We start from the raw sequence: 16,656 nt of genomic DNA, 5'->3' as shown, positions 1-16,656 counted from the left end.
TTATTGGGGAATTGGGGGTATGGGAACAGTGCTGGGGAATTGGGGGAAGGGGAACAGACAAGTTGCTGTCGTTTTGTTCTTCAGTCTAGTTGTGGAGGACATTGCTTCACTGGCCCAAGTTGGCACCACCATTGCGCTCTTCCCGGCCAAGGCAGATCAGTCGCTGAATTCTGGACGGCCGCTCACTGCGGCTGCTGGCCGCTCACGCTGGCTGCCGGCTACAGACAGTAGCCCATGGCAACCCACTGCACAGGGGCTGCAGCCTATGCCATTGCCGGTGCCTCACGGCAGCCCATCTCCAGGTTGAGCTATTGTTCAGCATCTTAGCTGTAGAGGGCAGTGTCACTGGCCCTCATATGTGGGATCCGAACCAGGGTCCTCTGGCGTCCCAAGCCAGTTCTTAACCATCGCGCCACTCGGCCGGCCCTTGGGTTCTTTTCTGAATGGAGAATCTTACGCAGAGAACTGGCGTGACCTGGTGTCATCTGTAAGGGTCCCCCTAGGTGACGTGTGGCTAAGGGGTCATGAGGGAAGGGATGGGCAGTGAAGTCCGGCTTCTCCGTTGGTTTCACAGCTCTTTACACCCGGGGGGAGGGGAGCTGCTCTCTGGACAGTCCATCCGTGATGGGCTCAGCCAGTAGGTGCCCATTGCTCTTCAGTCTTTGGCGTCTACAGCTCTGTCCCGAAGTGCCCCCAAAGTTGTCTGCTGGCCACTGATGCAAGGTGGGGGTAACTCCCTACCTGCCACCTTCTCACCATTGCGTCCTTCATTCACAAGCCCTAAGGAGTGAGGTGTCTACAACAGGGATGTAATATTCCTCGTAGGGTTGGGCCTTGGACGGGCGCAGAGGGCACAGCGCAAAGGTTCAGAGCCAACATGACACAACGTGTATCCTTTCTGCCCTTGTGATGGAATTGCCTTTAAGACCTCCCTAAATAGCTTACAGGCCACCTGGAAAGCAGTTCAGAACACAGCAGACCCAGACCCCCTCCTAGCTGCTGCTCTTCCTGGGTTGGACGTGTTAAACTTTGCCCGACTGCCTTAATGACAAGCAGACCTTTCATCATCCATAAGTGGGCACCCTTATTCTGAGGAGGACACAGATTACACGGCTCTCTCTACTTCTCCCAACCAGAAGTGGTACCGGGCGTCTTGTACCGACCACATGACTCAAAGCCTGATCCCAGCCAAGCCACTTCCTGGTGCCCAGGGTCCAGGCAGGAAGGGCCTTTCCCTCTTGTAAGAGTGCCTGTGACACCTTGGCACACTCCACGCGCGCCTGGGTCTGAGCAGTGGGGGCTCAGCCAGGATCTCCTCGGAAGGGGCACCAGACTGGGTGAAGGGACCTCCGGGTTAGCTGGGAGCCTAGGGGCCTAGGGCCATCCCTGCGGGGCGGGGCCATCCCTGCGGGGCGGGGCCATCCCTGCGGGGCGGGGCCATCCCTGCGGGGCGGGGCCACGGCCCCAGGTGGGGCGGGCGCCCGGGGTGCGCTCCCGAGGCCGGACACCAGGCGTCGCCCCCGCTCCTCGCAGCGCCGGGCCCCCGCCCCCGCCGTGGAGCCGGAGCCCGGCTGGAGCGGAGGAGGCGGCGGGACCCAGCCGGACAAATTTCCTGCTCGGCTGCGGGCGACGGGCAGCACGGGTGCCGGCAGCAGGAGGCGGCGCACGCGGCGCCCCGACCCCGAGGCCTCGGCGCGTCCCCACGGCCCTCCTTCGCGCCCGGCAGCAACGGAGGGGCGCCCGGCCGGGCGGCGGGCGGGCGTCTGGGAGATGCGGAGTCGCCACGGCGGCGGGATTGGCGCCACCGGACCGGCCCCCCTGAGGTGAGCGCGCGCGGGGTGCGCGCCGGGGGGAGCGGGGGGCGGTGCGCCCCTCTGGTGGCCGTGCGCCCCGGGTGGCCGGAACAGGCCGGGGACGCCGCCTGGGCGCCGCCGCGGGAGGGAGGGGCCGCGCCGGGGAGCCGGGTCCCCCAGCCGGGTCCCTGCCGGCCCGCTGCGCGCCGGGTGCCGGTGGCCGGGGACCGCACGACGCCGGGTGCTGACCCCGCGGAGCCCCCAGCCCAACTTGGCGACTGCGGCCGCCGCGCTCGCGCTCGGTAAACGGACCGGCAGAGCGTGTGTCTGCGGTGGCGGCAATGCTAGGGGACGTGAGTGGAAGCGGGCGAGACCGAGAAGGGGCGCCCGCGGGTGTGGTGGGGGCTGCGCGCTCACAAGGGTGGAGACGGGAGCCTTTTGAGAAAGTGTTTAGGAGTTGTGCCAACTCCGGGAGGGGCAGGGGCTGCTGCAGGGGTGCAGCCTGCTGGTCCCAGCGCCTGGTGCCTTCTCAGCGAGGGGAGCGGAGCAGGGTGCAGCCGAGGGGCTCAGAGATGCTCTGGGGAGACCGGGGAGCAGGCAGGCCTGCCTGGTACTGTTCACAGTGTCGGTCGGTGACCTAAGGTCAGAGTTCAGCGCGCTGCCAAGCCTGTGGGCTCCCTGGGACCATCTGGGGAAGCCTGGCAGCCCACAGGATGGAGAGGCACAGCCAAGCCCTGCTGTGACCTGCAGGACTGACCTAAATTCCTTCCTGGCATGGCGAGCCTTTCTAGAAAGGTTGAAGAGTTACACTTGCACATTCAGGATACTGATTTGCCTTGGCTTGGGACCACTCCATTAGAGTTCCAATCCAAGAAAGTGAAGGAAAGGAGAACGCAGCTCTGTGTTTGTATTTTGCGGTGGAAGATGGTTGAGTTGAATGAAAACCAGCAAAGGATGGTCATGTGTTTTAGAGTCATTGTATCCGTGTCCAGTCAGCTGTTGACCCCAGGTGCTCCTTGACACCGGTGCCTGGAGGTTTGTGTGTCCCAAAGGTGGGTGAAATTCTACCTCTGCAAAATAAATAAATACCCATGCCCATTTAAACTGTGTGTGTTGGGGTGGGGGCGGGGGCAGGGGCAGGTGTGCTTTTCCAAAACCAGTGCAGTAAGCGAAAGGAGGGCATGAAATGGGGGGGTGTGCGCAGGTGGCGAGTCTGGTATGAGACAGAGCTCTGTGTGAAAATAGGGGTGGGGTCTGGGCTTCCTGAGCACAGGCTTTAACCCTTTGGGGAGCAAAAGGCCATGTGGTGACATGAAACAGGCCCAAGAGGTGGGGGCCGTGCTCTCAGCCTGTGGTGTCACCCAGCCCTTCCCAGATGTGGCACTGCCTCTTACTGTGACCTCAGGAACAGAGGTCTTCGTTCTTAGAGTTAGTGATGCCTACGAGTCAGCTCTCGCCAGCTCCCCAAATACCCTCAGACTGAGCTAGGAAGTGTCCACGTGAGCTAGGAAGTAGATTTGTCTCAGAGAAGACCAGGTCCTTGGATGTATCGGGATGGTTTTAGATTTAAAACCATACCCCCTTGCGCCCCACCCCCACCTCCAGCCAAATCAATTGTGGGAAGCGGATAATGGAGTTACTGCCTCTGTGAAGCTTCCTGGGACCCCTGTGGAGGGACAATGCCTATGAAGCAATGCGGTCAAGCCCACAGGCCTCACTCTGTGGAGGGACAGCTGGCAGGGAGGGATGTGTCAGTGCGTCTTTGGCAGATTGCAGGAGGCCCCACAGCTCCGTGTTCTGATGAGTGACCCCTTCCCTCCAGGGACTCATGTGTGTAAGTCCATCAACCCCTGGGAGGGGCTGTAGGGAACGTGCGGAAGAGGCTGAGGGTGCATGGGGGGAGGGGCACATTGAACGTGGATGTGTGAGGCATCAACAGTAGTTGACAGTTGGTTCGCAATGGAGCTGAAATGTGGATTTCAACTGGTCAAAATACGCGTCTCCTCCAAACTATGGCGCCATTGGTCCACGTGGCTTGGCCTCCACCGCCATCATCGCAGTCTAAGGCACCTGCTTTCGGCAACATTCCCTCCCTGCGAGTCAAAGGTGCCTGTCCAGCCCAGACCGCTCCTGCAATTCTCAGGCCCAGCTGCCCTCTTGACATTTCTCCTGGGATTTCACATACCTGCAGCTTAACCTGCCCCAAACCAAAGCCGTGATTTCCGCCCTGCCCAGCCCAGCACTCTCCCAGCACTGTCTTCGTCCATCTAATCGCACCAGCTGCCACCCTGCTGTGGAAAGATATGCTGGATTGTAGTTCCCTAAGGACAAGCTGTGTCCTCGGCACCAGCTAAGGACCTGACACAGGGGGCTTGTGACACCTACCACTGGACGATGGACACGTGAGGACAGGGACGTTTCAGGAGCACATCTGCGATTGGATGGATGGACACGTGAGAACAGGGACATTTCAGGAGCGCCTCTGCTATGCAGATGAGCTAGTGTATTTTCAGTGGGTGTCAGAGCGCTTGGTAGGCAGCCACACGTTTTTGCTGGTGTAGACCAGCGGTTCTCAACCTGTGGGTTGCGACCCCTTTGAGGGTCGAATGACCCTTTCACAGGGGTCGCCTAAGACCATCGGAAAACAAAAAGATACTTACATTATGATTCATAACAGTAGCAAAATTACAGTTATAGAGTAACAATGAAAATAATTTTATGGTTGGGGGTCACCACAATATGAGGAACTGTATTAAGGGGTCATGGCATTAGGAAGGTTGAGAGCCGCTGGTGTAGACTGAGCTGAGTCATGGAGTGATGAGAGAGGTCTGTCCAGGGGTTACGTTGCCAATCCTGGAGACGCTGTGCGTATTTGCTAAAATGACTGTTTGAGCTGGACCAGAGAGAGCCTGAAAGACTCTCCCAAGGAGACGGGTTTGGGAGCAGTGAGGGGACGCCATGCAAGCTGCCCTCCATCCCTTTCTTTACTGGGTCCTTTTCATTGATAACGTTTTTGAGTTACACATACAGAGTTTCTGCTGTCAAAACAGGAGCGAATGTATCCATCAGGATAAAGGCTGTCCTGCTTAATGTCTGATTATCACTAGGATAAAACTGTGTTCCAAGATCATCTCCAGTCCCTTTGGCGTGCCATCATCCCCTAGTGAACCAATGGCTGGGCACCCCCAGGCTTCCCAGGACCTCAGGGGTAGAGCCTGCTCAGCCCCCTGCTCTAAACCTCCTTCCCCTTCAAGCCCAGCTTGGGGACTCCTACTTGTCCCTCGAGGCCCACTTCCAGCCCTCCCACCCCCACAAAGCCTCCCTGACTAAGGAAATCTGTCTTCCTTTTAGTTCCTTTTAGCGCCTGCCCCAGAGCACTTAGCAGACGCTATTTTGATTTCCAGTTGACTTGTTCAACTAGTTTATCTCCTCTACCCAGGTGGTCAGTGCTTTTAAGGCGGGAGGTGTGTCTCGGAGCCCTTGGACTTCCGATTCAGGTATGGAGTCACTCAGTCCTGGCTCCGGTGTGACCTCGGCTAATCCATACCTCCGTGTTCTCCTCTGTGCAGTGGGGATGATAGCATGCTCTTTACATGGCTGATGTGAGCGTGTCAGATGATACGTATAACATACAAGGCACACGGCTGGTACTCAGTGAATTGTGGTTATTCCGTGGAATACCTAAGGCTGTGTGCTGTGTGCAGTTTGAATGAATAAATGAACAAAGTCAAAGTCCATATGAATAGGTAGATAGATACCTTTTGCATGTGGTCCAAAGTGCTAGGTCAAATCCATGTGGTGTGACATGCTAGGCAACTTGACTTTTTGCAAGGTAATTGGAATGCTTATATACATTTTGTATGATTAAGTGGTTTAATCTCATAACGTTACCAATCCATTCTTTAACACGCACCATTGCCTTGTCAGTGTTAGAGTGGCCTGTGAGGTGGAAATGCAAGTTTTTATGCACTTCAGCCCGCCTGGGCTCAGGGACTGAATTAAACCAGGCTGTGTGCCAGAAACCACAAAAGGGAGCCAAACCCAGGACCAAAACGCTGTGTGGGCTCCAGCCAGGTGTGTGGGCTCAGGGAATAGCTTCTAGACTACAGCATAAAAGCTATGAAGCCACGGACTGCCCCCGAGACCCTCAGAACTTCACTTGCACAGCGCCATCTCGGTGCCCCTGCCAGCTCTGGTGTGCTGACTGATTTCACCCTCTCCAGGGCTGGTCCAGGCAGCACTGGGGCTCTGCATGGAGGAACTCATGGCCGGGCCGCCCCATTCTCAGCTCATCCTGTGGGCCACATCTCTCTCTGTGCCCCTGGGGACCAGCTCTACTGGAGTAAGATGAGGCTCATGGGACATTTAGCATGCTGGTAATTTTAAATATGGAAGTTCACTTTGGAGGGCTGACTTCCCATTGTCTTGCCACATGCATTTTTCCCCTGAGTGCTGGATAATATTCTAGAGGGATGGGGTTTCAGATCAGCTGCCCTGAAGGCCAAGGGCTTTTGCTGAAGTGTATGGGTCCTCCCACAGATGCAGGTGCGTGGTGGGGGGCGGGGGCTCCTGCAGGTGTGTGATGCGGGTGCTGAGGGGGAAGCGGGCTGGAAGAGCCCTGCTTTGGGGATTACCAAGCCAGCTTCCTTTTCTTCTTTTGGCCTGGCTGCAGTTCGCCAAATCTCATGGCCAAGGTCCGCCCCGTCCAGGTGCTGTGCCGGGAGTTTTGATGTGGTTCACAGCCTCTTTGAACTCACACAGCCCCAGGATCAGAGCCAGAGATGTGGGCCTCGTGTCTTTCTTTCAACTGCACAACTACTTCAAAGGAGTTGAAGACGCTTATAAAACAAAAAATGGTCACAATATGTTTCACAAAAACAATGCACATATTCTTTTATGTTGATTCCCAATGAAATAGGGACCAAATAAATATTTTTAGAGCATATCTACTATAAGCGTTTCAAATACAATCAGAAATGTCCAATTAATGCATATTGTATCAGATAGCCAAGTGTGAGCCCTTGTCTTTCTCATGGGGACAATGACACTTCCCCAGTAGTGTTGTCAGGTGGATGGATTGAAGTGATGCGTGGAGAGTCGGTGCTCATCAAACTGCTGTTTCTGTCACGCCCAGGAGTCCAGGGGCAGCGAGATTTGAATCAAGGGCTCGAGATGGCCTGAGCAGTGATTTGTCCCCTGCCACACTTGTTTTGTCCCCAAGGCAAGTCACTGAATTTCCATTCTATAAATGCGGACCTCATTTTTGGTTATTAACATCCTTCAGTCTATTTGGACGTTTCCATTAGTCACCAGTTTTTGTATTAGGGAGCAAATTAGTTCCATTTTTCTTCTTAACCAAGATGTTCGAATGTCCTATCACACAGCTACTTGATTACAGCCTATTAGTCTAAGTGACCTTTGTACTAAGCCTTTCTGTTTTGCCTCTCACTCCACATGAACTTGGCATTTTCAGGCTGTCCCTGTAATCAGACTTCCTGGGCTGCCCGGCAGAGTTCAGCTGTCTGTCAGCAGCCCCGCCCTGACTCTTTCGCCAACATGCACGAGTGCCCGGAGAGGGCGGAGAGGGCTGGGGCTCGCGTGCTGGAGCACAGCCCGGCCGGGCCGTGGAGGCTTCCGTCCCAGCAGGCGCCTTGTGAAGCTGCAGGAGCGCGGGCCTCCCTTTCCCAGTTCAAAGAGGCCAGCTTCAAAGCTGGACCTGCACTTGCCTGACATGATGTCACAGCCCTGGGGCCTCCGCCCACCTCACCCACTAGTCTGTGTGTCTGAATCCCAGGCATGGGATAAAGCTTTTATTTGGTGGTTTGAAATACGGCGTAGGTGGAATTCCATCTATGAGAAGGGCTGTGTACTCAGTGGGTACTCAGGTTCAAGTACCCAGTGGGTACTCAGGTTCAGTGTCAAATCACTTCTTGTTGGGGGTCGGGGGATGGGTGAAGGGTACAGGAGGCAGAGGAGGAGCAGGGGCTCAGAAGGGGTTTGGGGGACACCGGTGGTCAGTTGGTCTCACGTCGCGGTGGTTCCCAGGACTGGCCTGCTCTTAGCCATTCTCTACCCACCCGCATGTTACAGAACACGCTTTCTGTGAAAGGCTGAGAGTTTCTGCCATGAGACACAGACTGGGTCTTCCAGGAGACCAAGGAAATCCTCCCTACAGAACGAGCCAGCCCGTTTCCTAGATTCCAGAAAGACCTGCCGGTGCAGCGAGCTAAGAGGTTGGTTTTCAGCACAGAATGCTTCTTACAAATGTTCAGGTTTCTCTCCAGATCTTTCCTGTCTTCAGCCCACTTTCCCACTGCTCCACCTACAGAAGAGGAAGCAATGAGCAGGAGGTGGGAGGAGACAGAGAGAGAGAGAGAGAGAGAGAGAGAGAGAGAGAGAGAGAGAGAGAGAGAGAGACTGNGAGAGAGAGAGAGAGAGAGAGAGAGAGAGAGAGAGAGAGAGAGAGAGAGAGAGAGAGACTGGGAATCTCAGATGCTGAAATTTTCCAGTGTTTGTCATCTGAGGAGCCCTCCAAATTTCTTTTCAACTCAGAATGGGGACCCTGAGTACTGGGCCCATGTGGGCAGGAGTTAAGGGTCAGGGCATGGCCCAGGACAATTTCAGAGAGCGAAGAGGTGACATGTGCTTACTTATGTCAGCTCATGGAGCTAACGTTCAGAACCAAAGGCGCAGAGCCTGTGACGCAGCAGCTCTCTCACAATTAGGGGTGGGGGCGGGTGGGGGAGGAATACAGTGAGAATGAACAAAGTGGCAGAATATTTGTATTCTGTATTACATTCAGGGATTTACAGTGACCCAATTTTGGCTAACAAAATGTCGCCTGAGGGCACTTGCTCTAATGACTAGAAAACACATGAATGTTCTTCTTAAGAGAATAAAACACTTCAGTTTCTTAGATTTGCAAAATAAACCTTCCACAATCTTCACTGCAGGATGAAGTTTGCTGATCCAAAAGAAACTTTCTTCTGCAGCCACATTATCTCAAGTCGTTTCAAAGCCTCCGTTGTTGCTCCTTGCAATTAACCATTTTTTTTCGGCCTATGGTTTTTCTGGCTCTGAAAGTCGCCTTAGTTTCACCCACAGCTGAACACTCAAGCGCTGGGCATAAAAATACTTTGAAACCGTCACCCCATCCTTAATTTGGAAGTGCGGTTGACTCAGCATTCTCTCTCCCTCTTCTCGGGCATGTGCAGCCCTTTACGAAGCGCATCAGTAATTCAATAAATTACTTTTTGCCGGGGTTGTGAACATCAGCTAAAGTTCAGCCATCTACTGGAGATGTTATCAGCCTGCCCATTTAAAATTCCTTTGAGCAAAGTCTTGGTTTGGGCCCAATGTAATAATATAAAAATGCAAGAGCCAGAAATGTAATAAGTTTGCATTGTGTTGTGCCAAGCTCAGACTGCTCGTAGCTAGCCAGCAATATTCTTTCAGAGGCAAGTCCTGTTTGCATCCTGTGTGGGTAGTGTTTGAAAGAGTCCGGGAGGTCATTCGTAAGGAGCAAATGGAAATGTTACACATTTATTGAGTACCCATGGTATACGCTCACCATGTTTAGCACTGGAGTTACCAAAAAGGTCACGGTGCTCTCCTGTGGGTGCTCCTTGTCCATGGGAGGGCAGGCCTCGTTACGTACAGGACAGGTAAATGGAGTGCTGGAGGCACAGGTGGGACACAGCTGCCACCAGGGGTTTGTGCAGGGGCCCGGAAGGGCATCACCAAATGCGGCAGCCTTAGCTTCCTGGGATGTTTTCTTGGAAGCCAGCAGGCTAGAACATTCCAGACAGGGGGCTTCCATGTGCTTGCCCGGCAGTGACAAGCAACATGACCTGTCCTGTCCGGGGAAAAGCAGGCGTCTGAGTGGAGCTGGAGCCCAGCATGGAGAGGGTGGGACCAGGGAGCTTCTCCGAGCACTTGTAAGAGTCTGTACTCTGTCTGATGGACAGGCGGCGCGTCAGCTAGTTGAAGTCATGGTCGCCTTTGAGACCCTAAGGAAGGCTGCGGACTCGGTCTGTAGAAAATGCCCGTGTGGAGTTTGGGGTGTTTTGTTTCATTTTGTTTTGTACAGTTTCGGGGTAGTCTTGCTTGCCAAGACCTCTTGGCTCTCAGCGAGGGAGACCGAATGCAGTCTGGGACAGGCACAGGATTAAGGGGTGCTGAGGAGCCCAGTTTTGAGGTGCATGAGGGGAGCCAAGCGAACCTGTCAAGTGCAGACACCTGATTCCACTGGGAGGGTGTGTCCCACGAGCCATGAAGAGTTTTCCATCATGAAACTGGTAGTGACAGTGTTTGTGCTTCACTGTGCTAACAGTTCATCTTTCTGTCTATTAAAAACGTGTTTACAATACACGTTCTTGGGGATTGGACAGTATTCCTAATAAAATAACATAACATCATTTAATGATGGTTATTGTCATCAGAGAAGCCGGCTCATAGGAAGCGTGGTGGGAGTGGGTTCACGAAGCTCTACATGGTCACTGTTGGCTGTGACAGGTACAAAGGAGGAGTCACCTGCTCTCCCCGGCACGCGGGTCTCTTGTCTGAAAGACCTCAGTCTCGCATGGAGCACCACATTTTACGTTTCTCTTTAAAACGGAGAAAATCCGTATGGAAGCAATGACAAGTACCAAAGGAGTGGAAAAAGCGCCGTGGAGGACAGGCCAAAAGAAGCGTGGTTGCATGTGCAGCCCAGGTCTGAGGGACGGCTGAATGCGGTTGGCCAGCCCCAGCCAGCAGCAGTCTGGCAGGTGTCCCCCTGGCAGCATGGGAGGAAAGATGCCCAGTTACAGCAACAGCCAAGAAGGGAGGCTGCTCCCAACCCCTCCCCAGGGAAGCGCTGCTGACCGGGGAGGGCTTTTCCTCCAGATGCAGTGACCCGGCCCCACTGGGCGATGCAGCTCTGTCTTCCATTCCGAGGAGAGGGGAGTTTTACTGGGTGCTCCTTGGGCTATAAAACATCCTTGAAAGTCAGTGGAGGTCAAGAGGGACGCGTTGCATTAAAAATTCACGCTCTCCCTTCATTTTATAAATTGAGCCTGACCCAGGCGCCTTTCTGTGAGAAGAGAGCCCGAACTGACACAAGACTTGGCTCAGTTCATCCACATTTGTGTGCGCAGGAAAATGAATTCATTGCACACCCAAGAGCCACCCCTTGAATGTATGATCATCAAATAAAAAAGTCCATGCGCTTCATTTCATTTATTTATGTCATTTCTAGTTATTGTCTCAATAACCTTCCTTGCGTGTTTTAAGAGAACTAGAAGTATATTTTCTGTGCAAGTCTTTCAGCTTGCCAGAAACCAGAGCCAGATTCTACCTTTTAGTGTTAGATGTCATCTCTTCGAGAATGCTGGCCAACAGTTGGATCTCTCTCTTTAGAATCAAGCGTGTTGCCAGCAGTAAGCGAGGGGCCTAAGGCTCACCCAGGGGCACGCTGCCTGCTCTGGGGACCACTGTCCTGACCCGACCGAACCTCTTTTTCCTGTTCTCACTGCCCCTTTGCCCGCCCTCCTGTGTTTAACATGCTGTTCCTGTTTGGGGGCTTCAGGAAAGGGAGACCCCTCGTCTGCTTGCATAGCATGAGCGCCCCACTTTTCTGTGTGTTTAGATGGAGTGCATCCCCACGTGAGCAGGGCCTGGAGGTGAGACTCTGGCCCCTCGCTGCCTTGCACCCAGCTTTCACCTGCTGGGCCTCAGTCCCACAAGCCTTGGCCTCCGGGTGTGGCTTCTGCCCGGCAAATTGTGTCCTGGAGGCATCTGAGAAGGCAGCCGCCTGTGTGTGTCTTGTGTGCAGCATGCTTTTGTTAGCAAATGATTTATTATTTGTTCTATGAAAATGCACATCCTGAATGAATGGACAGTGCTAGGCAGAAATCAATGACAGCTGTCCCGGTTATTTTCCTTTGAAATGGATTTTATTCCTTTTAGCATAGCAGTGATTTGTCAGTGTTTTATAGAGATCATGATTTCTTTAGTGGGTTGGCATCTGGGAAATCGGAGCAGCCAGGCTGTGTGCGCTGTGTCCATTTTTAGCCTCAGCTGGCATGGAGTGCGGCTGTGCCTCCCAGGGTGACCGCACTGAGCGGATGGTTAGAAAGACATTGGGTGGGAATCGCTCGACTGTGTGAATAGAATGGACTTCACTGGTGGTAAGAATGCGCATTGAAACATTCGAAGTGATTGTGCCTGGTAACCTGAAGCTCTACCCCCGTCCCCAGATGATGTGAGACATTGGTTAAGTCCCCATGAGCAAGAAGAGATACTTGGGCCCCACCAGAAAGGGGCAGCCCTTGGAGTCTGAGGGGCCTGCCTTCTGGGACGAGCCCCTTGTTTCCTGTGTTGAGTCAGGTTTGGGGTCCACTGTGCTCCCCGCCCCCAGCCAGGATACATGCCTTTAGGGAGCTGGTGGGTGTGCAATTGCCCACATGGATACTGCACTGCCCTCTGGTCACCAGTGCTAGTAGGTGGGCAGCCCCAGTGTCAGGGAAGCTGCCCTCGTGACGGACTTAGCTGCAGCCCACCAAGGTACCGCCTCTGGGAAGGTCCGCTGCAGGGTCTACACCAGAGTCTACCACTAATCTCTTCTTCCATCAACTTCGCCGACCTCCCCAGGGGGCCCCGGAGGGAGCGCAGGAAGGTGTGAGGTCCCCACGCCTAGGGAGGGGTGCAGCTCCATATTATCAGGGACCTTAGTGATACAAGAGACGGAAACACGGTTTCATTCACTCAAGTTCACAGGGGGCCTCATTGATTTATATAACTGAAGCTTCCAGAACAGCTGGCTCCAGTGGTTGGGCGTTGCCATCAAGGCCCTGCCTCCTGTCTCCTTGGCCCTGACAGGCTCTTAGCCCCGTGTTGCCAGCAATCTCTCGTTCTGCTGTCCCTGCAGAAGGAGAGAGCTGTTCCCAGCAGGTGTAACTGTGGACCCAGAAGTGAGTCTCCTTGGCACCAATGAGCCAGGCGTGGGCGACTCCGCTTCCCTAAAGCTTGTGCTGTGGCCAAGGCCTTACTCTGGTGGTCTAGGCTTGGGCACCACGTCCTGCCAGGAGCCAAGGCTACAGCAGCTCCCTCCAGACCACGTGGTATAAGGAAGATGTTTCCCTAGGAGTCCCGGTGAAGTGGGCGCTTCTCCAAGAGCGGAGAGCAGTTCTGAGCAGGTCAAAGCACCAGGCCCAGCGTGGACAGAGTTGCTGCGGGGTGCAGGTCACCGGAGAACCCGTGTGAACACCCGCACAGCACACAGTGGGGGCCCCTTCTGTCTGTGCAGCTGGCATGCCTGGGGCAGACAAGGTGTGCGTCTGTGTCCCCTTTGCTGTGGCCTGATATCATTCTAAAAATTCAGGTCTGAGAGCCACCAAGTCTGGACACATAACACCCACAGTGAGACATTCGCCTCTCCCTTCACAAGGGTCCTGTTTTCAGTGGGGTTATGGCAGTAAATAGAGTGACCATCCTAGTAACTGCTCGTATCAGCGGGGCAACTTGCTCTGTCCTGAGTCCTTTCCCTCGTGAGGCCAGAACAGCAAAAGGCTCGTTCCGGAGCGGGGGGAGTGCAGGCCCCGAGGGCTGGGGTTAGAACCCAGATGGGGACCAGTGCTCCCCGAGAGAGGGCAGGTGGCTTGCCCTGGAGGCCCTGTGTGGCCAGTGGCCTGGGACACTGGTGGTGGCCCACGCTGAGGTCCTTGTGTCCTCCATCCCCATGGCCAGAAGGGGCTTCTCATGCTGGCTGGGTACTGTGGCCTCTTCCCTTCCATGTGGACTGGAGCAGTGGGTGGTCATTAGGGGCTCTATTTGCACATAGGTGTTTATGGTGAGTGCTGTTCCTCCAAGCTAGGTGGCACTTTTGCCAGGCTCTCCTCAGAGAGTTCCATCTGTCTTACAGTAAAATGGATCCCGGCCCCTCTGTTCCTAACCCGAACATACAAAGGAGACTGGACTCTAAGGCCCAGGAGGGCGGGCAGCTGCGTCCCCACCCAGGCTCTCTGCCTCCTCCTCCCTGCTCCCGGCCCCGCCCCTCCGTCCCCCCTCCCTGCTCCCGGACCCGCCCGTCGTTCCCCACTCTCAGCTTCAGAGCTCGGGCTTTGGTTTCCAGAATCCCAGACCCCGCTGAGCTCACCCTCCTGTAGGCCCTTCCCCTTCTGCTCTAGGCACCTGAATGGGTGGCGTGAGGGACCAGACCCCACACCGGCCCTGGTGGCCGTGGCCGCAGTGCCAGCAGCTGTGGCTGCCCCGTGCCTCGGGCAGCCTTCCTTCCCTGCCCTCCTGCCCAGGGCCAGAAGCTGTGGAACTGGTACAAAACCCGCCAGAGTGGCTGACATGCCATTCTTTTGAAATGAGTAATAGCAAAGCTAGTCCAAGAAATGTTCAGTGTGTTCTCTGTTGTCCAGTCCGGAAGAGATGATCCGATTGCCTAATCACATGAGGAGGTCCAAGCGGACAGCCTCCCTGGGACTGGGCGATGCCTCAGGGGGCCCGGCGGGGAGACCCTGACTTAGGTCGGAGGGACTGTAGCTGCCCAGGGTTGAGTGTCCCCAGTCTGGGAGGAACAGGATACAGGATACTGGAACGGCTTGCCCATTGCTCCTGATTTGAAAGGCATTTGGAATTATTTTCAGGGCTCCAAGCAGAGAGACTTAATGCTTTGAGAAAAAGTCTACTAAGATGCCCCGTGTCGGAGTCACACTCTTTCTTTAATGTAGTGGCCGAGCCACACGTATTTCACTTCTAGGCACTCCCGGTAGGCTCTGCGTGAGTCTGATTTGGGGTTCACCTTCAGAAGGGGCGCCCACCTTCTTACACTCGTGTCCGGCTGCCGGGTTCCTGGTCAGCAGAAGTTCAGCCCCTTGAACCAGAGCTGCAGATCCGAGTGAAGTTTTGTGTGGACGCCATGCTGTCTTGTCTGGCTGGAGCGACACAGCCTCCCAGCAGAAGGCTGAGACTGGAAAATGCCCCTGACGTGTACAAGGTGCATTTGGGTGGAGGTTTAAGTACCATGTCAAGATGCATGAAAAACAAAATTAGCGTGAGGCAGGCGATGTCTCTGGGCGTCTGAAATGAAAGGAACACATGAGAAGCTCTTGGGTGTTTTTATGAAGAAAGCCTTTGTGCCCTGAATGGAAACGAATTAGAGGGTCCCGGGCACGGCTCTCCACTAGGAAGAGCGAGGGAAGGTGGGTGAGATGCTTTGAAGACCCGAGGTCATGCAGATGTGTGGTTGTCAGCAGGATTTCATCAGCCTGCAGAGGTGTGTTCCCCTCTGCCCACCTTCCCTCCCTGTGCTCAGGGAGTATTGAGTGACCCAAGCACTAAGAGCGGCCAGCTTAACCAGGACCAGCTGGCCAAATGTTCAGCAGGGGCCCGTTGGGTTACAGAACATGGAAAAATTGGCACAGGCCCACGTAACTTGGCGCTCTCATCTTCTCGAAAAACTCAATAATATATACTTTTTACATCTAGAAGTTATGGAGAATTGGTACAACTGTAGCTGAACTTGCTGGAAATCAGGAGCGCCTCTGTTTGAAGCGGGGCTCCGGGAGGGGCCCCTGGGGGATTTGGAAATGCACATGGGCAAGCACTGACAGTCGGATCTTATGAACTGTGCAATGGCAGCCTTCAGCACGGACCTCAGGTTTCTGAGCCCTAGAACGGACTTGGCAGTTTTGTCCCGTCCCGCCTGTCTGAAGCCAGCATACCTGGAGGCGTGGCTGGGGCTGCAAGACCTACTTCCCTGGCTGATGTTGGCTGTGGTCAGGAAGCCTGTTCCTCAACGCGGGGACCTGTCCAGAGGACTACTTAGCATCCTTGCGACTGGCAGCCGGCTGCCCCCAGAGAGAGGGACCCCAGAGAAAGCAAGGCAGAAGCCAGGCATCTGTCAGGACTTAGCCACACTGTCCTTTCTGTGGTGTCCGGTTGGTCACATAGATTTACTGCTTTCATGCAGAGAAGAGTGACCAGCACCTTCCAAAGATCAGGTGGTGGCGAGAACCTTCATTCTCTCATTATCCAGGGGTACGGGGTGTGGCTTTTAGCTGTACACCTCCGAGTGTGACTCTGGTTAACTTACTAAGAAAGGGAGCTGGACAGAGGTTGCCAGGTAGTTCTCAGAGGCAACTGGAGGCTGGAGGAACAGGCTCAGAAAAGGGGCAGGAGCCCCAGAGGCTGGCAGCCTGAACCAGCAGCACAGCCGGACCACAAGGATGTGGCCCGTGGCCGTGGCTGCGGAAGCTGTGGCCAGGTCTGTCACTGGACCCTCACAGCTGTGGCCCCTGTGAGTGATTCCCAAACATCCTGGATCTGCAACTGGCCCTGAAGAGTCCAAGTCTTGGGTAGGGTTGCCTGTGGGAGCCTGTGTCACCTCCCTGCCAGACTTAGCAGGTGCATGGAGGGGAGGCAGCAGGTGGGACCCTGAACTGGGAGGCAGAGCGCTCTGAACCACCTAAGGTCCATGTAAGGCGGTGACAAAAAGGAGAAACGGAGTGTAGGTCACTGATGGAAGCCCCCAACCAGCAGACATTCACTCTCCCTGGTTTGTCTTGAGTTCAAGGTTGTTTTTGTCTCCAGGTATACCCAGAATTAACAATATTACCATATTCCAGAAAAGTTATGTTAATTTGAGTCATGGTTTGTATACACTGGCTAAGCTTAATACCTTTCAGAAAGCTGTAGATAATCCCTTTGTAAAGCAGCTAATCCTTTTAGAGAACAAATAATCACTTTTTAACCATTTTTTGAAGATCAGGACTACATAGTGGGTTTTCTCAGGGCAGAGCATCCAGCGGTAGCTTTCCTCTTGCTGTTGGTGAGGAAATGTTACAACTTCATAGACAAGTGCTTGCAACATCTC

The 16,656-nt window shown here is 54.5% G+C and overlaps 1 protein-coding gene across 1 annotated transcript in view; it reads left to right on the top strand.

The window, feature by feature from the left end:
- Positions 1–1,552: 1,552 nt before the first annotated feature.
- Positions 1,553–16,656, top strand: part of LOC109383534 (receptor-type tyrosine-protein phosphatase epsilon-like) — a 123,194-nt gene continuing 108,090 nt past the window's right edge. Inside the window, exon 1 of the mRNA XM_019644079.1 lies at positions 1,553–1,823. The gene's annotated coding sequence lies outside the window, so the exon portion shown is untranslated. The remainder of the gene's footprint in view (positions 1,824–16,656) is intronic.

Source organism: Hipposideros armiger, unplaced genomic scaffold (genome assembly GCF_001890085.2).
Source record: "Hipposideros armiger isolate ML-2016 unplaced genomic scaffold, ASM189008v1 scaffold_85, whole genome shotgun sequence".
NCBI lineage: Eukaryota > Metazoa > Chordata > Mammalia > Chiroptera > Hipposideridae > Hipposideros > Hipposideros armiger.
The sequence above is the reverse complement of the archived record's forward strand: the minus strand, read 5'-3'. Positions and strand labels throughout refer to the sequence as shown.